Source organism: Notamacropus eugenii, chromosome Y, assembly GCF_028372415.1.
Source record: "Notamacropus eugenii isolate mMacEug1 chromosome Y, mMacEug1.pri_v2, whole genome shotgun sequence".
NCBI classification, from domain to species: domain Eukaryota; kingdom Metazoa; phylum Chordata; class Mammalia; order Diprotodontia; family Macropodidae; genus Notamacropus; species Notamacropus eugenii.
In genome coordinates, this window is record NC_092880.1 from 9,318,628 (window position 1) to 9,340,930 (window position 22,303).

At 36.2% G+C, this 22,303-nt stretch overlaps 2 pseudogenes; one reads left to right on the top strand and one right to left on the bottom strand.

Annotated features, from left to right (window-relative positions):
* The window catches only part of LOC140516782 (olfactory receptor 5W2-like), a 197,441-nt pseudogene that overhangs the window by 169,513 nt on the left and 5,625 nt on the right, over window positions 1-22,303 (top strand).
* Window positions 6,701-7,602, bottom strand: LOC140516676 (olfactory receptor 4P4-like; annotated as a pseudogene).

Consider the following 22,303-nt stretch of genomic DNA (forward strand, 5'->3'; position numbering starts at 1 on the left):
CAGAACCCCTTATGCATGAAACTCTTAGCTATCTATTTCTTCCAAATAAAATGTAAACTGGAAGAAAGGGATTCTTGCTTATTGTAGTATTATCTCTATGACTGAGCTAAGTCTAATACACTAAATGAGTTCTTAACTTTTCTTTTTAGATGAAGGAAATCTGTCTCCTTTAGTCTTCAAGGACTATTTTTTTAGTTGACTGGCAGCCTTAGTCAGCATAATGTTACAACTGTTCCTATCCTCTTCCCTTCCACTCTTAAGAAAAAAAGGGCAGCCTAAACCCCAAACCTTGCCAGGAGTATGAGAGATAGAATTGATGCAGTTTTAGAGGTGCAGAAACCACAAAATATAGGGGCTTAGGGCAGAGTTGCCTGGAAAGATTATACAGACTCAAGAAGTCTTCCAATCATTTGGCACAAAGTTTTCTATAACACTAATATGGCAAGCAGAGATCCTTGTGGAACTTGCAACCTGACAGGAGCGATGCTAAAACTTATATAGAAAACATTAGTTCATTGTGTTCCAATTATGCTATTTAAGTGGTAATATACAGTTTCTGCACATTGGACATAAGCATCATTCACAATTGGCATGGCCTGTGAGGATGGGTGGACTTCTAAGGGGTCTGTACATCTTTGTTTGTCACCAGATAGCCTTCTATTTGATGTTTGTAGCTTGACCTTTGAATTGCATATGGTGACTGAGGGAATCTACATGTTAGTTCTGCTGGTACAATATAGTCTTGTCCATACAGGGGAAATTCCACAAATTCCAGTTTGTTCCTGTAACAGGGAGAGAGAATTTGCGTCTCTGGGGCTCACTCATGATATATGGACAGAGACAGAGTCTTTGGGCTGGAGAGAGATATGATCCCTGGGATGGGGTCCAAGCACAAGCATCCAATCATAATCACTACCCTTCAGCATAGTAAAAAAAAAATCTTAGTATTGTGCCCAGTTAAAGCCTCCTAATTAGGAACACAATCTGGAGAGCAATTGCAAAGTTTGAGAGCCTTGATTTCTATGCCAAATAAATAGTGGTTGAAAGAGAAAGACTTACAGCCTTTGGTTACTGTCTCCCTGTCTTATGTGGGAAAGTGCTATTCATTCTGCTTGTATTCCAAGAGGACAAAAGTAGGACCAGTAATTAGAAGCTAGAGAAAAGCAGATTTGAAGTCCTTGAGAAAGTAGAACTTATCAATGAGAGCCACCTAATAACAGTACTGCAGGTACATCTACAGTCATTTGTCAGATGAAGAAAATGAGGGTTCAATAGCAAAAATTTTTTCTGACTTCTAGCCTAATATTCTTTTTATTCTTCTATATGACAAGTTTTCTTTAGGACTGAGTTAATCTGATTAAATTAGAAAACTATGTGGGCATTAATCTAATGATTGCAAATCTGTCTGTGCTTGATTTATACTAATCACACCACATACTGAAACTCCAAACAAACATGTCTGTGTCTTTGTAGGGCAGAATACAAGGCTTATATATACCATTTCCTTTCAGAGATTTTTTTTTCTATAGAAAGAACTATGAACACCGGTTTAGTTTTCATACATTGGCTAATTTTCTTCTGCCCTTTAGATTTATTTCAAGCTTTGCTAAAGGAAATGTCCACCTGCTCTACTCTTTTTCATCTCTATGACAATCAGCTGAGAAGAGTGGGTTTAAATCTTTTCACACTCGCTCCTCCTTTGGCAATATGGAATGTAATATAGCGATGACAGTGTATGTCCACAAGGAGGCAGTATGACACAACAATCTATACACTAACACTCTCAAACTTTGTCATACAATGACATCTAAAGATAGAAAGAGCTTTAGAGATCATCTAGTTCAACCTAATTTTCCCTCTCCTTGAACCAAAATGTTACATGTAAACAAAGCCCCAAAAGTTTGAAAGGACTTGGTTAGTATAACAAAGCTTCAAAGGGGAAGTGTCATGACTAGAGCCAAGGTTTCCTAAATTCAATCTACCTATAAAGGCCTCATTTTTAGAATACATAGAGAACTGACTCAAGTGTACAACTATACAATTCATTCCCCAGTTGGTAAGCGGTCAAAGAATATGAACAGGCAATTTTCAGAGGAGGAAATTAAAGATATCTATAATCATATGAAAAAATGTTCTAAATCACTTTTGATTAGAGAGATGCAAATCAAAACAACTCTGAGGTACCACATCACACTTATAAGATTGGCAAACATGACAAAACAGGAAAATGATAAATGTTGGAGAAGATGTGGGAGAGTTGGAACACTAATTAATTGTTGGTGGAGCTGTGAGTTCATCCAACCATTCTGGAAAGCGGCTTGGAACTATGCCCAAAGGGCTACTAAAATGTGCATACCTTTTGACTCAGCAATATTGCTTCTAGGACTGTACCCCCAAGAGATCATAAAAAGGGGAAAGGGTCACACATATACAAAAATATTTATAGCAGTACTCTTTGTAGTGGCCAAAAACTGGAAATCAAGGGGATGCCCATCAATTGGGGAATAGCTGAACAAATTATGGTATATGAATGCAATGGACTACTACTCTGCCATAAGAAATGATGAACAAGAAGACTTCAGAGTGGCCTGGAAAGACTTATATGATCTGGTGCTGAGTGAAAGATGCAGAATCAGGAGAACTTTGTGTACAGGAACGACCACAGTGTGTGAGAGTTTTTTCTGGTAGACTTGGATCTTCATAGCAATGCAAGGACGAAAAAAAATTCAATCTACCTTAGATTACCTTGAATGAGACTGAGAATTCGTGATGTCAATTAAATTAAAATCTTTTGCTGTTTTTGTTTTACTAAAGTGCCTGTGGTTGAATAATGTGATTTAAAAAGATTTTCACTACCCACTGATGGGTCTGCCCATTGAAAAAAGCTTGATTTGGAAAGGTGTTTTGTACAAGGGTCCCAAGTACCCTTTGTTTTTTCTGTTGAAGCAGTAGGTCACAGGGTTATGCCCTCTGGCTCTGAGAAGTGTATAAATACTCACAGGATGAGGTTTTACTTTGGAGTTTATTGACTGGAAGTGTTTCTTTGGCCAGAAAGATTCTGGGAAGTGGCTAAGGAGTCCCTCACTCTCTCCCTCCCCCCTAAAACCCAGAAGTTGTTGCTTCCCTGATAGCTGTGTATGATTGTAATGGTCAAGACAGTTTTGGAAGCATGTCTGTTGACTTTTGGTTTCTCTGTATTTTCTCTGAAATTTTGATTTTTGTTTCCATTTTTTCTGATATTTCCTTCTTCAGCTGTTCCAGAACAGCTGTTTGTGCATGTGAGCAGTTCATAGTCCCTTCTGAAGTTTCAGATGAGAGTACAGTCTCACTGCTGACCTCTTTGGTATTCTTCTTTTGGTCCTTTTCCCAATAGAAGGATTCTAGGGTCTATTCCTCAGTCCTTTGCTTCTTGCTCATGATGGTAAGGCTTTGTGTGGTGTGGACTCTGGTTCTTTCTGTTAGAAGCTGGAGTACCTGATGTTGAGCTGCTGGTGTGAGAAAGCTAAGGGCAGTTGCCTTTTTTTCTTTTTGTTTTGTGTTTCCCCCCAATTAACCCTGAGGCTAGCTTGTTAAGTGCGATAGATGGGTGGTCTGGTCACTGGAAATCTCAGCTGAGCTGGAGCAAAGGCAACCTCTGTGCTTGGTGATCCCAGGTGCTCTATTGTCTTCCTGTTTTCCCTGGGTCCTAGTGTGAGTTTCCAAACCCCTGGGGCTCCTCTCCTTCTGATTCACCTCGGCCACAGTAAGAGGAATATTCCTTTCTCATTTTCCTGGTCTCAGATGCTATGAGACTGTTTGTTCCTTTTGTTGATCCCAATGATCCAGAATTTTTCTGGGGAAATACTTTATGGTTCTTTGAAGGTCAATAAGGGGAGGGGGAGAGACTATTTACTGATCACTCCACCATTTTAGCTACTGGAAGTTTAAGTAGGTGATTTACAGACGTTTAATCTGTGGGCTAAAAATGTCAGGGGTGACTTCGGCTGATACCTGGGACTCTGTGTCTGTCACTTATTCGGCTCCACTGGTCTCCTGCCCTGGGCTGCCACTTTTTTGTTCTGTTTGCTGCCTCAGACTGTCCCAGGAGTTTCCTGCTCAGCTGTGGCGGGACCCTCTGGGCTATGTGCTGTATGCTTCTCCACCCCAGAGGAACAGATTTTTCCAGTAGACCTTCCAGTCTGTCTTGGTCTATCAATTTTCCACAGTCTGCCTCCTATTGGATTCTGCACCTCCAAAATTTGGTCAAATTCTCTTTTTAGAGGTATCTGAATGAGTTTGTCTAAGAGCTTAGGTGAGCAGTTGCTCTCACTCCTCTATCTTGTCTCCACCCCACTGTTCTATTTTTTCTAATTGGCTCCCTAATCATGGATAACTTCATTCTTTCTTTTAATTTACGGGGTTCTGAAATATAAATTTTCCTCTGGGAATTGTGTCAGCTACTTTCTAAAAGTTCAATATATTCCATTGTTATAACTTTTTTCTTTAAGAAAATTACTTATTGGTGTAATGACTTATTCATGAATCATCATCATCATCACCAGTAGCAGTAGTAATAGTAGTATATTGTTCAGGAGAGCTAGGTAGTACAGTGGATAGGGTATTGGAACTAGATTCAGGAAGATTCATTTTCCAGAACTCAAATCTGACCTCAGACACTAGCTCTGTGGTCCTCAGCAAGTCTGTTATACCCATTTATCTCAGTTTTTTTTTCATCTATAAAATGAACTGGAGAAGGAAATGGGAAATCACTCCATTGTCTCTGCCTACAAACCTCAAATGGGGTTACACAAAAACGGACACAATTGAAACAACTGAACTGTATTATTCAATTTCCACTTCAGGCTGATTTCCTTCCTAAAATTCCCCTTGTTGAAAACACATACACACACGCACTCTCTTATGTATGGATGTGTGTGTGTGTGTGTGTGTGTGTGTGTGTGTGTATCAGTAGATTTTTTTTTCCTGTCAGCTTGTGTTTGGAATATTTCCTAGCTTTCTTCAGGCATAGTTTATTGCAATTATCAGACTATTTATGGTTCCTTTGGTTGTCTTATCCCTCTCAAAATTTACATTTTTTAAGTCACAGTCACATGTGCTACCTATCATTGCAAAAATGATCAAACTCAATATCTACTTCTAAGTATTCAATATATTTCCATTCAAATATTATGAAATCACCAAATATTTATTAAGCATTTCCCCGTGAGTAAAGCACCAAGTTAGCTGATACATATAGAAAAGGAAACAAAACTGATTTTCCTATTACCTATTTCATTTTATTAGTTGAAATTCAAAAAAAAAACCTATATAATTCAATTTGATTCAATAAGCATACCTTAAGTCTGTACTGGGTACAATACAATGAGATGAGCATTCAGCTACCAGGAAACTCTAGGACCTTGTTTATATTCTGCCATTCACATCTCTGTCCAAATAGCTGGACCATTCAGATGTTTAATTATATCTTTGTGTTCATGGTTTTCCTTTTGTGGCTTTATGGAATCTAACTTGAAAGACATGAAAATACACCTCCTTAGATTAAAAAAAAATATATTTAAATAGTGATTTCCACACATGATCTCCTTCAGACCTTAAAATGCCTTCTTAAGCATTAACGCTGTCATTTTAAAGATGACAAAACTAAGGCACAGAAAGGGTTACTAATTTTCCTGTGATCACACATTCATTTACTGTCAGAGATGGCATTCAAACCCAGGTACATTTGACTCCCAATGCCAAACTTCTCCTGCCTCTCTGACTGTTAGTTGTGAAACTTTGAGAGTACATTACTACAATTTTAGTAATGCACAGAAGCAAGGTAAAACACAAAGGGTAGGCCTGACCGTCAATTTAGTTTTCTGAAAAAAGCAAAACTTCCACTGGGTGAAAAATAAAAGGGAAATACCAATCTATTTCTACCTGACTCCAATATTAATACACTATTCATCAAATTAGAATCGAAGACAGATGTAAAAATTCCATGAACATATTTGTTCTTCCTTTTGAAAGCACTTTTCTCACTCTTTTTTCCTCTTTCCTTCCTCCTTCCATCTTTTCTTTCTTTATTCCTTTTCTTCCTTGCTTTTTTCCTCTTTTATCTCATTTTCTACCTTTTCCTTCCCTTTTCCTCTCATTTCCTCTCTTCTCTTGTCCCCTGTACTCTGTTGACTGCTGTCAAAAACTCTCTTCCCCTCTCCTTCCCTTCCTCCCTTAAGTTACACTGGGTAAAGCCTCTAGGATAAGATTTTCCCTTTGTCTCACTTTTCTCTGCAAGATTTAAATTGAAAGATGTTAAAGTGTTTCAAATAGATCTCAAAAAAATCCCCTCATTGATAATGTTTAAATAATATTGGGTGAGGGGGAGAGAAAACAACTTACCAATGGAAACAGTGTTCAAAATATATCCTTTTCGTTTGAATTTAAAAAGCTTACTAATGGGGGAGGAAAGAGGAGCTCCTTATTCCTGTAACCACACATTTGTGAACAAACATCTTGTTGACCTATTATCCAACATTGTACTGTTTGGTCTTTCTAGTCTTTTCTGGCCATTTTTTTCCATTAAAAAAAAAGTAGTTTGTATTAACTACATAGTTCACTAGTCTTTTCCTACTCTAAATCCTATTGGCTTCAGACAACCTTAAATAGGCACTGAATTTGAATTTCTTTGAACCATGAAAATCTGGTGAGGAGCAGCTTTTTTTCAGCAATTGAACTTTCTTCTTAAAAACTTGTTTCTGCTCCATATGTTAATCATTGCATTTTTCATGTCTTTATTTTTCAGAGTACAGGTGAAAGGATTAAGTATGGGAGCTATGATGGTGTAAGAAACAGCGTACACTTTATCTTCCCTAAAGGTGGTGACTGGTCTAATATAAATGAAGAGTACAGGACCAAAGAATAAGACCACAACAGTGATGTGGAAATCACATGCAGAAAGAGCTTTTCTGTAGCTCTCAGAAGAGTACCCATGGGGCATAAGGTATGAACCCATAACCACTATGAAAACCATGAAGGCAACCCTCCCTGAACTGTCAATGACTAAAAACCCCACCCTTTGAGGATCAATGCAAGAAGGTTCCAATAAGGGATATACATCAGAGAAATAATGATTTATCTCATTGGGGCCACAATCTCAGAAAATGAATGCAGAATTGCCCAATCAAAGGCAAATAAGACCATCATATTGCACCTCTGCTTGCTCATGATCACCTGGTAATGCAGAGGTTTGCAGATGGCCACATACTGGTCATAGGCCATCTCTGTGAGAACAAAGATTTCTATTGCCCCAAATAAGTGCATTGTAAAAACTTAGATCAAGCACTTCTTGTAGGAAATACGTTTCCTTTCAACCAGCAAGTCACTGATGAGCTTTGGGGTCACTGTGCAGGTGTATCAAATATCTATGAGGGATACGTAAGTTAAAAAACACTACATGGGTTGGTCAGTGATCTGACTGCCCAGGATGGATATCATGATTATCAAATTTCCCGTTAGAAGAGCCACATAACAGAATGAGAATAGGATAAAACACAGAATCTGAACATCATTATTCTGAGAAACTCCTAAAAGAATAAATTCAATGATGTTATTCCTGTTTTTCATAGTTCATCATGAAAAATGGCCAGAATAAAATCTGAAAGGATATAAGCAATAAAGAAATGTAAGAAACACATATTGAGAACAATGTACATCATAACCCATTCCCAAGACTTAGAGAAGTATAAAGATTTAAGCATGTTGAAAAATGAAAATTCAGTACATAAGTTATGTATTGGGCAAGCATTGATATCCATTTACGTCAGTACACAAATAACACATATTGTCAGATTTTGTAGGGACTCCACATGTCATTTCTCCATCCTCAACTGGAACACAAAATCTCTCTGCGATATTTTTACTAAAACCTATCTCACAATATTTTGAAGAACTCTAGTACTTCTTGAGTCAGATGAAGCACAAAATTATAAATCGTTATATAATTAGTATCAAGGTAAATACACCTAAATAAAATGTTTAATCTTTTTTAAAGCATTTTCTTACAACTCAAAACATTCTTATACCAGGCTTGTAGGGGGAAACAAAAAAGTTAAGTAATCATATTAGGGAAATAGATCAACTTAACCAAATACGAGAAAGTTATTAAAGATGCCAAATAAATGGCATATAAAATATTTTTATGTATAATAAATAATAGTTTACTTTTCTGTAGTCCTTTAAGTTTTCTCTATAGTGTCTCCCCTTAACATTAGCTCTGGGAGATTATTGGAAATTCTGTGTACATCATGGTTGAAACAGAAGTTGAGAACACAAGCATATGTACTTTATTTATGCAATTAATCAATTTCTGAATCAAAATTTAAAAGACTATGACTCTGGACTCCAAGTCCATTATCTTATAATGTCTCCAAGACATAAATAGATTACTTAGATACTGTTGTGTCTAAACATTCTCATATTCTTTGGTGAGATTGTTATCTTTCACAGAGCTTTAATCATCATAAGGAATATTTCTAGGTAACTAGTATATAGACCTAGTGACCATATACCTTTCCCAATCAAAAATATAATAGACAATTATTTGTCCTTTCAAAGCACTTTCCACACATTAACTCACTTGAGCCTAATAATAATCTTGAGGTAGATATTACAAGTATTATTACCACATTTTGTTTATGACATTTATTCTTTAATTATTGAGTTGTTTTGCCTTATACAAACATAAATTTAATGCTTAAACCAGGGGATGAATGAGGCTGAAATGGGTTAAGCAAAATAAAATAAGAGTCGTAAATGTCCCTTAGGGTTCTGTCCTGGCCCCTTTTCTCTTCTTCCTACTACTTTATTTGGTAATTTCATTGATTCTTATGGATATGATTAATTCCCATTTCTGTGCTGATGATTTTCAAATTCATATGCCCTCTTCCACACTTTCTGCTAACATCTTGTCCCCAACATCCAACTGACTTTTAGACGCCTCAAACTGGATGTCCAGAAGATGTTTTTGTTAAATATACAAAAAAAAAATGGAACTTATTTTCTTTCACTCCAATCACTATGGCCCTCCTACTTTTGTTATTTCTGTAAAAGGCAGGACAATTTCCCAGTGCCTCATGCTGGCAAGCTAGAAGTTATCTTAGACTGCTCACAATCTCTCACCCTTCCACTACACATCTGATGTTTTGACCAGGCTTTCAATTTCATCTTTGTAATACCTCTGGCCTATCCCCCCTTCTCACCTGTAACCCTATCACCAGTGTAGTGTAGGTCCTCATTACCTAATGCCCAGGTATTACAATAGCCTACTGGTAGGTCTTCCTGATCAATATTCTTTCTATTCCAAGCCATTCTCCATTCAACCATTAAAGTGACTTTTCTGAAGCATGGGTCCAACTATATAAGTCTCTTAGTAAACTCCACTGTCCCCTATCCTCTATCTTCTGGATCGAATTTAAAAAACAAATGAACACAGTTTTGTTTGGCTTTCAAAGCCCTCCATAACCTTGCCTTTTCCTACCTTTCTAGTCTTCCTACACCTTACTGCCCCATTTGCTTTGATCCAGTGTCTTGGTCTGCTTTCTCTTCCATGAGCAATACACTTGACCTTTAGCTATGGTGATTTTGTCTAGCTCATACCTAGAAATCTCTCCCTCTTCCGCTACACTGATGGCAATCAAATTAGAATCTTTTCCTGTTTTTGTTTTAGTATAATCAAGAAGTATAATGCCTTCATCTGAATGTGATTAAAGAAGATACTCCCCACCCGTTGATGGGTCTGCCCATTGAGGGAAGCTTGATTAGGGAAGCTGTTTTGTAGCAGAGTCTCAAGTACCTTTTTTTTCTGTTGAAGCACTGGGTCAGAAGGTCATGCCCTCTGGCTCCAAAAAGAGTATAAATACTCTGAGGATCAGGTTTTACTTTGAGGTTTAACAACTGAAAGTGTTTGGCCAGAAAAGGACTCTGGGAATCCTCTAAGGAGGCCCTCCCCCTTGGGACACTCACATGTTCCCTCTCTGGTGAAGATGTATGTATGTTAATGGTCAGACATTTTGGAAGCATATCTGTTGACTTTTGATTTCGCTGTATTTTCTCTGAAATTTTGATTTTGATTTTCTCTGATACCTGTACTTGACTAAAGTGATTGTCAACACCTCAAAGATTGCCTTTCCTTTTAGAAAGGCATATCAAAGAGTCTGTGTATGTTGGGGTGCTTACTGATACAATTACCTACTGACTTCTTTGTCTTGCTTTAAGTAGTCAATAAAATCATTTCTTTTATAGGAAGCCTTTTCCTTTTAATTCCCTTAATCCTAGTGCTTTGCCTATATTAATAATCAGAATCATGGTTCTTATGAGGATCATGTGAGGTGATGGATATAAAACACATGGAAAACTTAAACCATTGTATCATCATCATCGTCATCCTATTTTTACTATCCTTGGATAATTAATCCTCCATTCTAGTGATGACTTCATTACTGCACTCTTTCTAAACTCAGGCAGTGATTATAGAGCAATAAAGGGATGTGTTGTTAAATGCTGGGGTCTGGGGGAAAATAAACAGTATTCACATATACTTTGAAGTGTAATCTGTATTATTAGAACTTTCTTGAATCTAGGCAATCAAAGAAACAATACATCAAGTCCAGATTTGTAGTCATTGCCAGTTTTTGAGATACTACATGCTCGCAAGAAAGAATTATTAACTGGCTCTTCGCAAGATGGTTAAGATTACCCCAGCACAATCCCTAGTATCCTCACTCCTCTAGTCACTTAGATTCACATACTCATTTTCATACTCAATTTCTCACCCTCTTTCACTACACATGTCATGTCACTAACGAAATTTTGTCATTTCTCCCTCTACTGTGTCTTCTACGTCTCTCTCTTCTTTAGACATACAACTTATGGACAGCATGCTTTAGTCCCTAACAAGTCATAACCCTATTTTCTTATTTACCTAATTGATGTCTCTCTCTTGAAACTCTTCTTCTTACTCCTATATATTCTTCCCTGAGTGACTTTCCTTAAACAGAGGTCTGACTATCTCACCCATCACAGTCAAATTCAGTGCCTTCCTTATTTTAATATCAAATGTATTTGGTTCTATTTTTCATTTTAAATATTTCAGTACCTGGCTACAACCCGTAATCCAACAAAAGTGAGCTATGCGATGCTTCCTAGTCTGTTTCCTATCTCTCTGTCTTTTCTTCTCAAGAATTGGGATATACACACAATCCTGAGGTCTGATTCTTAGAATTCCCTTTTTTGCTCTATTTTCTTTTCATATATTTATTATTTCTGAGTATGTTTTGATCTCCTACTACGCCTCTCAAATATCCTGTAGTCACTTTTGGTCAGAAAATGCAAAATATACTCATAAAGAATAGAGTTTATTAGAGGAAATCAACAGATCTATTTTTTTGTAAAAAGTAACAGCTTAAACTCTTGTCTTCACACTTACTCATCTATAGGTGCCTGTGATATTCAGTGCCCTGGCTTCCAAGAAGATATTATTATTTACAGTTAAATGCTAAAGACAATTTCTGGAAGTAACTATAAATAGAAATTGTCCTTACTTGGGCTTAGCAGCATCAGAAAAGGCAATTTTGTAATCAAAGTCACAATGGTGCTTTATGAAAACGATTTTTACATCATATCTTTCAGGACTTGCTCTGCCAACTTACGGTTTTAGTACTTACAGCATTAGCAAATTAGTCTTACCTATGAAAAAGGTAAAATTTCGTATCTTGAATAAAAGATCTCTAAAGCATAAAAAGGAGAGTATACACTAATATCAACACTTGTTTCATTATCCTTTATAAATTAAATGCTTAGTTACCTTTTCACTCACAAACTCTGTTAAAGTACAACTTCAACATAAAAGAAATACGTGATCCCTGGGAATGTGCATTACTTGATTCCTTCCTACCTTCCTCAAAACTATATTATGTTTATTTTGTATATTTCTGCATACGTACATGTTTTCTTCTCTGATAACATGTAAGGTATTTGAGGACAGAGCATGATAGCACTTGAGCTTGTGACAGTGGCTGAAATACAGTACATGTTTACTAAATGCTTCCTGATAGATAAGTTATAGTTTAAGGTTCTAGATTTCAACTGGAAAGGATTTCAAAGGCTTTGTAGTCTGCTCATCTGATTTAACAAAAAAAGAAAAAAATGATATTAAAGAGACTAGGATCTGTTCAAGGAAACATAATTATAAAGAATAAAATGCACTATTTGAATCCAGCTCTTTTGACTCCTAAATTTATTCTCTTTATTGTCCTATACTGCTAAAGTTCTAAATACAGGGGTAGAGTTGGAGGACTCAGGCAACTTCTGCCAAAATCCACGTAGTGCCATATAAATGAGTCTTATTTTTTTGAACTTAGGTAAGCAGTTTTATATTTATCATCAATATATCTTGATGTTAACCACACAGCAACAAACAGAGAGTATAAAATATAAGGACAGAGGAGGAAAAATGAAAATTTTTGTTTGTTTTTATGAGAAGGATCACAAGAAATCTCTAAATCTATAAGTACCAAGTGATGATAGTGACTATATGAATAACATAGCAACAACAACAAAAACAAGACATTTCACAGGGGAGGAAATCATTCCAGTTGAGGGGAGTAGATTGTCTGTGGTCATATAACCATGATCACATACCTTGGACTAGAATCGGGAAGTCTTCTGATTTTGAGAGTGAGCATCCTTTTCCCATACCACTCTCTTTCTTATATGTTTTGGTCTTACTCCCTGTTTGTCTACTCCCTGGGTAACTGAAGACTGTAACGGCCTGCAACTTAAAAGATAGATTTTTTTGTTGGTGTTGTTGTGTTTTTTTAAAGAATAATTAATCATAAATCCTTCTGCCACAATATAATGGGGTTGATGGAACTGCTTGGATTTCCAAGAAAATTGATGGAATATTTTGATATCATTGAGGATTAGAAGAATATAATAGTTAAAGTCAGCCTAGGAATTTCCCCAAAATTGTTAATGCGTTAAATTAATGAAATCTACTTTGTTGATACACAAGACAATTCACAAAAATGGGAGGTACAGAGGAAGAAAGAGGAGAAAAACAGGAAAAGGAATAGGGAAATGAAAAAGGAAAAATACAGAGGAGGCAAAGGGGGGGAAAGGAGAGTAAGAGAAAGAGAATGTGACATGACTTACCTGTGCAAATGATCAATAAATCAAGGACTAATTGTCTCTTTCAAGGTGTAAATCAGGGGTGGGAAACCTGCATCCTTGAGACCACATGTGGCTCTATAGGTCCTCAAGTGCGGCCTTTTGACTGAATCTAAACTTCAAAGAACAAGTTCCCTTAATAGAAGAATTCCTCACCACTCGTGTAAATACTCACAATGAAAATTAAACAGTCCTGTCTTGAGTTTCTAGAATACCACTATCCCCAAATGTTGAGTTCTTAACTTCAGGGAGAACAACACTTTTAACTGCCTGTGAAGACATTTATAGAAATCTGTCAAAATAGCAAAGCGTATTTCTCAATGTTTAATAAGTAGAAAACTGGGGTGAAAAGAAGGGATTATTTTGTAGACCCATCTCCATAGATCTGTGTACAAGAAGGAATACCTTGAAAGTTTTTTTGATCTAGCTACGTGTCAGGAAGCAAAGTTTTGTAGTATATAGAATGTTGTTCTTACAGTGAGGAAGATCCAAATTTGAATCTTGCCTAAGGCATTTATTAATAGTATGACACTGGACAATTAATTTAACTTCTCTGTGCCTCTAATGTCTCATTTATAAAATACAGTAAACATAGATCTTGCTTCCCAGAATTGTTATGAGCATAATAATACATTTAGCTACTCATAAAGCACTCTATAAACTGTACCATTTGCCTAATAATATTTTTGTTTCTAAAGAAAAAGAAAAATTCTTCCTGACATATTATTCAATATTATTCTTTTGTGTGGCATTTGTTTATATCCTGACCATAATGATGGCCCTTATGATCTTGGCCAAGATATGTATTTTCTCTTATCATCATTTTTTTATTTGTAAAAAGTCAACATTTTTATATGATAAAATTGATATTTTGGGGAATAAAAGTCTGCTGTATTAATATATACTTGGATTAATATGTATCAGGATTGCTGCTTTGTAAATTGCTTTCTCTAGCTACATGTCTCTGAATAAATCTCTTCTTGAATTGATACTACTACATTCTTTATTATTTATAAGTCAACCTGCTCTTTGGGATTTCGGGGATCTCTGATCAGACACCTCACTTCTCTTGCCCTTACTTTTCTTATTTAGAAAAAGAGTGAATTATACTAAATAATACCCTGAGGGCCTTACATGCTTAATTTTGTTTTTGTGGTCTTAGTTCACTGACTGATCAAGTTGTTATGCTTCCCATTTAGCAAGCTTTTATGTCAGTTATAGAACTGAGTTTTAGAAAATGTACTTTGTTACTAGAAGCATATTTCTGTCGCAAACCTTCTCTATATTTTTCACGTATATATTTTTTTTCAAAGTATAAATGAAAGGGTTGAGCATGACAGCAGTGATAGTATAGGAAAGAGCCACCACTTTGTCCTCCTTGAAGATGGTGAATGGTCTAATGTAAATGAAGAACATAGGGTCAAAGAATAAAATAATAGCAGTGATATGGGAACCACATGTGACTCTCACCAGTGTGTCCATGAAGGGAAAAAAATGTCACAGCATAGGAAGACATAAAGACCATGAAAACTACAAAGCCCACCATCTCTGAAGTTACAGTAACTAAGTGATCCACGTTTTGAGCATCATTCTTCAGACAAGTTCTTGTGTAAGATACATATCACAGAAGTAGTGACCTATTTTCTTTCGGGCCACAAATATGTTAAAACGATGAGTAAATGTGGAAACGAATGAACGATTTCCTCATTAAAGGCAGCTAAAACCATCATGCTACACCCATGCTTCGTCATAATCTCCTGATAATGCAGAGATTTGCAGATGCCCACATACCAATCACAGGCCATCCCTGTGAGGATGAAGACATCTGTGACCCAAGAGAAGTTCATTGTAGAGAGCTAGGCTAGGCATTTGGTGTAGTAAATGCTCTTATTTTCAGTCAACAAGTAACAGATGAGTTTGGGGGTCACTGTGGACGTGTACAGACATCTACAAGAGACAAGTGTATCAACAAATAATATATGAACTGGGGAATGAGCTGACTTCCCAGGACTGATGTCATGTGTTGCCCTTTCGAAGTGTCATATAGGAACAGTATAAAACAAAGAATCTGTACCACATTATTCTGGGAAAAGAATAAGAGAATAAATTCAACTATTGTGCTATTAGAAATGATGAACAAGAAGACTTCAGAGAGAGCCGGAAAGATTTATATAAACTGATACTGACTGAAAGGAGCAGAATCAGGAGAACTTTGTACACAGCAATAATCACAGCGTGAGAGGAATTTTTCTGGTGGACTTAGTACTTCATTGCAATGCAAGGACTTAAAAATTCCCAATGGACTCTTGAGGCAAAATGCCTTCCACATCCAGAGAAAGAACTATGGAACTGGATTGCAAAATGAAGCAGACCCATTTTCTTTTGCATTATGTTTCATTTCGTTTTATGGTTTCTCCAATTCGTTTTAATTCTTCTATGCAACATGATTAAGATGAAAATGTGTTTAATAGGAATGTATGTGTAGAACCTATATAATGTATGCTGTCTCAGGGAGGGAGTGGGGAAGGAGGGGAAAAAATCTAAGATATATGGAAGTGCCTGTAGAACACTGAAAACAAATAAAATAATTTAATAAAAAAGAGAATAGATTCAGTGACATTATTCTGATTTTATGGTGGTTCTTCAGAATTGAAGCGTCTCCAGTACACACACACACACACACACACACACACACACACACACACACACACACACACACACACATATATATATTACATGACAATGGCCAGAGCACTGATCTTTGGTAATACTGATCAAGCTCACTCATGAGTCTCACAGAAAGGTCTGATGCTTAAGCATCTTTCAAAACTGAAATACAAAATATATTTCAAGGATATGTATGGCTTTAAATTTAGAATATAACTCTTTTTTTCACATTGTCACAAGATCTGAAATTCGTTGTCATGCACAAAATAAAATATTTTGACCTCTACTGGAAAAAAAAATTCTCTCTTCAACTTTCTCAGTAGTGCCTATTTCACCATTTTTAAAATCTCTAGTGATAGAGAGGTCATCTCCCTAGACTGATAAAATCCAATAATTTTTTTTTATAAATAGGTTCAAGATCAATTTGATACTAAGCAGCTATGGGACACAGGGAATAGAGCATATAAATTAGAATCAGTAACACCTGAGTTGAAATCTTACCTCACTTACACTATGTAACCACGGGCATAGAGAATGCAAGGCCTTAGCCTAAAAGGGCCAGAGTCTCCCGTTGCATCCTGGGTCATCTCCAGTCATCCTGATGAACATCTGGACACTGGACACAGATGGTTGTGGAGGAGAAAATGAGGTTGGTGACCTTGCACAGCCCTCCCTCACTCAAATCAAAGTCAACCTCAAGTCATGTTATCATTTCCCTCATATCATGGTCCTCTTAGAAAATAAATTTAAAAAAAACATAGCTAGTAATTATATAAAACTGGTCCATTGATGATATGTCTGTTTTAAACAAGTAAGCTAGTAAATACCTTTAGGATTAATCCTAAAATCTCTCTGTTGACTATAAATACTTCACTTAAATCTCTTTACTGCAACTTTTCTACAGGTCCTTGGAGAAAGTGTATTGAGAGAAGTGAAATATGGTATGCACTGTAATAACAGAATTTTACTACTTAGAAGAAAGTACTTCATAACTTAGAAACTTATCATACTAGCATTAAAAGTAAAATCAGATCGTAGGATACATAAATGACCATATTAAATAAATATTTATTTTTCCAGATTGGCTAAAATAATAGAAAGGGCAAGTGACAAATGTTGGAGAGGATGTGGAAAAATAAGGATAGTAATTCACTAGTGGGGGAATTGTGAAAAGGTTAAACCATGTTGGAGAGCAACCTGAAATTATGCCCAAAGAACTACAAAACTGTATAATCTTTGATTCAATAATGCAGCTATTAGGTCTATTTCCAAAGATGGTTAGAGAAAAGAATGAAAAGGACCTATCCTTCTAAAGTGTTTAAAGCAGCTCTCTTTGTGGTCACACACAAACAAAAATCCTGTATATTGCAGGAATTCCCATCAATTGGAGAAAATTGTGATATATGATTTTGATGGAATACTCCTGTGCTATAAGAAATGAGGAGTTCTATGATTTTGGGGAAAAAATGGAAAGATTTACATGAAATACTGAAGAGTGAAATGAAGAGAACTTTGTTTTAGCATGTTTATTAATAAAAGAGGTCAGTGACCCTCTAAAATGCCAAAGACTCCTCATGGTGGTGGGCTCAGAGTTTAGATGCCCTTGGAAGAACTGGTGTTCCTGGAGGTACAATGAGGTCTGATTGGTTAGCAGTTAATGGGAAAATGAAATTTACAAAGTAGGTCTGGGCTTCATTACTATGACTGCCTTGACGACTTGTATCAGTCAAGACATCATCAAAGAGACCTATCAATGTCAATGTCACCTGTCCTACAAAAGGGAGATTCCACATTTTCCCAGACCTGTCAGAGCAAACACAATGAGAGGAATACACCTATTAGCCTAAACTTAGAATTTCTTTTATAGTATGATTAGATCTTAGCCTGGGTAATTCTTTGCTTAAGATTTCCCACACTGGGAGATTTATGGATGATCAAGTAGAAAAGTTTCCCCTTCAGTAATTGGTTAATAATGAAAGAGAGAACAGTCATTTCTCTCAACACTAAGTAAAGACTGAAGTTTTTTTTCTTTATTTTTATTGCTTCTCTCCTTTTTTTCTTAACATGGTATAATGGCAATTTAAATGGGAAGATCTTTCCCATTCATTAATAGGCCCATGTGACCTGCTGAAAACACCTGGAAGCCTAAGTCAAGTGTAGTAGGAGGAACTTGCTGAACACATAGAACAAGAGTGGAGCAGAAAGAAGAGGAAGTTAGTGATAGTGGTTGGGGCAGAGGAGAGAGGACACAGGCCAGCAGACACAGCAAAGCTCTTGAGTGTTGGTTTATGGGAAGGCCCTGGCAGCAGGGAGGGGAGACTTGGGAATGCCTTCATCCCTATATGTGCTAATGTGTATTGACTTCTTGACTACTATGAGGGATTTGGTTTTCTGGTGTCTGCATGAATGTTTTTCTTCTGCCTTTTGTAATGGCAACTAAAATAGCATCTTTTGCTGTTTTTGTTTTACTAAAAGTACCTCTGATTGAATAAAGTGATTAAGGAGGATCTTTCCCATCTACTGATGGGCCTACCCATTTTGGGAAGCTTGATTAGGAGAGTGTTTTGTAGGAAGGTAGCAAGTAGCTTTTTTTTTCTGTTGAGGCACTGGGTCAGAAAGTTACTGACCTCTGGCTCTAAAAAGTATATAAATACTCTGAGGGTGAGCTTTTACTTTGGGCCTTACTCACTGGAAAAATGTTACTTTGGCCAGAGAGACTCTGGATAGCCACTAAGGAGCCCGTCAGCTGAAACTCTGAAATTGATGCTTCCCTCTCTGGTAACTATGTATTCATGTAATGGTCAGACATTTTGGAAGTATGTCTGCTGAATTTTGATTTCTCTATATTTTCTCTGAAATTTTGATATTGATTTGCTTGATTAAAGTGATTGTTAACCCCTTGAAAACTGTTTTCCTTTTATAAACGCAGATCTAAAAACTTGTGGTAGCAGGTCCCCCTGTTTATGTTGGGGTGCTTACTGTTACACTTTTTATACTGAGGGTCTTTTATACTTTGCAATTCAGAACTGCACCAGCATTCATAATTGTCTTCAGTTCTGTGAATATTGCCTGGGCAATACACATGTTTAATATGAAAATGTTTTACACGAATCCAAATGAATAATGTGTCATATTTTTTTTAACCTCAATGGGTGAGGGAGGGGTCAAATGAGGAAGAAAGTTTAGAATGGTAAATTTAAATAACTCTGTGTGTGTGTGTGTGTGTGTGTGTGTGTGTGTGTGTAGACAAATTCAGGGAACTCTTCGTTTTTTAAGTGATAAAATGGTTCAGAGATAAATATTTTCCTCTAAATATTAATTTTCAATGTATTTTTGGCCTTCACCACAGTACTTTGTTATTAACGATGGTATAGTTTTTCTTGAAACAGAATTATTTCTCTTTATTTTTTTTAATAGTCCATGTTTGCAGTTCAGTTTAAAAAGTTTTGAGAGTGCAGCTGTATCATCCAATAACTGCTTTTAAATTCAAAGCTTACTCAAGAAAACATTCCTAGAAGGCTCCTTACTTGATATATTTGGCATGGAATCCGTGATATATAATGCATGTTTTCAGTTCCCTGGACTCATCTTTATTGGGACAATGATTATCTTCCTGGCACCAGTACTCACTATGATTCAAATGAAATAGAGTCACCATTCATAAGACCCCCTCCTTCTAGTGGAGGAAAAAGCCTTTGGCTTTAATTAACTGCTCTCTTGGTATAATACAGGTATCTATATTTGCTCTTCGTATTTGTGTAAGCAGTAATCCAAAGTTGCAAGGATCTGATTTTTTTTAATGGGAAAATATAAACAAAAAATAGCCTTGTTTTTTTCATTACTTTTGTTTTGTTGTTATTGTTGTTTTAATAAGGGACAAACGTAAATACTTTAGCACCTACTTTTTACATGTATCCAAGGTTTTCAGGTCTGTATTGACCCTCTGGCATATATGATACATTTGTCCACATAGAGTTAAATAATTAGATGTTTATACACATAGTTATTTTTATAGAGATAGATATTTGATTTCTCTCCACCTCCTTCTGCAAAGAAGAGAAAAGTTAGAATTATTTTTGAGTTGTATTGTCCACTTGCCTGGCAAACTAATCACTCCCTTTCCATATTTCTCTTTTAATATCATTATTTTCTCCATTTGTATCCAGAAGATTTGAATTGGTCATTTAGCTTGTCCTGAGGTCAATAAGTAATTGCTGTGTACTTAATATATATCAGGCATTATGCTAAGCATACAAAGGAAGACCAAAAAAATGATCCCTCCCCTCAAGAACTTCATAATGAAATGAGGAGGACAGCAGGTAAATAACAATGCAAATACAAGATATATACAGGATAAGTAGAATATAATCCCAGAGGAAAGGCACTAGTAGGAATGAGGACCAGAAAAAGCTTAGCGCTGAAGGGAATATTTGAACTGAATGGTGAAGGGAGGCCAGAAAATCAACAGGTGGAACAAAGATGAAGAATTCTCCTGGATGAGTTATTTCATCTCCTTACTCATAAATTTATTTAACTGTAACATGAAGAGATTCAAATAAATGATTGTATCAAGAAGCACCCAAACATATACATGGGGACTTGCTATCACAGGTTCTTAAATCTGCATTCATAAAAGGAAAGGGAACTTTTGAGGGATTAACGATCATTCTATTCAAGCGCACGTATCATTCAGTTAGTTCAGGGGAAAGTTTGAGGGGTGGGGGAAAGGGACATAGCTGCTTGGCAGCTTCCCAGAGTGTCATTTGGCACACAAACCTTCTTCCAAAAACTAAGCCCCAAAGTAAATCCTCACCCTCAGAATATTTATACCTTTTTAGGGCCACCCTTGAACACCAGTGTCTCATTAACAAAAGGTGTGGCCCTTCTTATAAATCTTACCTAATCAAATTTCCCTTAATGGGTAGGTCCATTATTGGATGGGGAAGATCTTTAATCACATCATCAACACAAATACATATACTTCTTCTAGTTAAAGAAACTCTCTACTTTTCTCCTGGACTTTTGTCTGTACTTACTCCTAGTAAAGACTCTTAATTGATAAAGGCAAGATTCAATCAAATGCGTTCTACTTCTTGATTATACTAAAGTAAAAACAGCAAAAGATCCTACTTCGCTTGCCCTTACAATGATCTCTGGATTAATTCAATTAAAAATCCAATGAGAATGTGATTTCAACTGATTTAATATATTTTTCTTTACTACTATACATGTGGGGTGCCTTAGTACTACTAGGTGGTGCCTTGAATAGAGTACCAGTCTTAGAATCAGAAAGAACAGATTTCAAGTCTGGCCTCAGACACTTAATGTCTGCATGACTCTGGATAAAATACTTACTCTATTTGCCTCTTCTGTAGAGCTGAAGAAAGAACTGGCAAACAGCATTAGAATCTTTGCCAAGAAAAAAAAATGGGATCAGGAAGAATCAGACAAGACTGAAACACCTGAACTATTTGATGTATTAGAATGAAACCAGATTTCCCGAGAGATAGAGTAGTTTCTCTATGATGACTTTTTTACACTTTACTCCAATTTAGCTAGGAATAGGCAAATAAGTTACAAACAAAATGCTACAGGTTCTTCTCACAATCTATTTCTAAATGTTTGAGAATTCCTTGTCATCTCCTTCCTGACTCCCTTACACATACAAATAATAAGCTGAGCATGGAGCTTACCTGAACAAAATGAAATTCCTACCTGTAATGAGAGGTTCATCTCTGAGACTACTTCCTCCTTGAAACCTGCTTCTAATTTTCTAACAGAGAAAGCATTCCTTTCTTTTATCTTCTATATCATTTTGCTTCATGTTTATGCTCTTAATATAATAGAAATTACATAGTAGTTCTATAAAAATAGTCTGTTCATGACTATATGCCACTTATTTCATACAAGACAGCAAGGAAATTCCTCAGGGATTAGTCTGAAAATCTCTCTACTGACTATAAATATACCTCTTTAATCAATTCAGTACAATTTTCTAGATGATCACAAAGACAGTGTATTTAGCAAATTATAATATGCTACTACATGACATAAACTTTTACTACTTGAAAGAACCTTAGGACTTACAACAACGGAAGGATAACACTGGGGGCAATATTAATATTGAAACCTAGGATGTCAGATTAAGGACCTAAGAGCATAGTCTCAGCTTGGAGATACTATTAAACACAGAAGAGCTCAGCTAGAAGCAGCCTATGAAATCATGTTAATTTTATAGAGAACAAGGGATAAGAAACGTCTGATGGCATTATACTTGGGGAAGAAATGAAGGAGAATCAATTCGTGTCTTAGAATTATCAGAGCTTTCTACCTTTTTCCATTTTGTTCAATTATATTACTTAGTGTTGAATACCTCAGAATATAGGTCAAGTATTAATTTATCTGCAAGTTTATTTTTCTATGTAATGCTCTG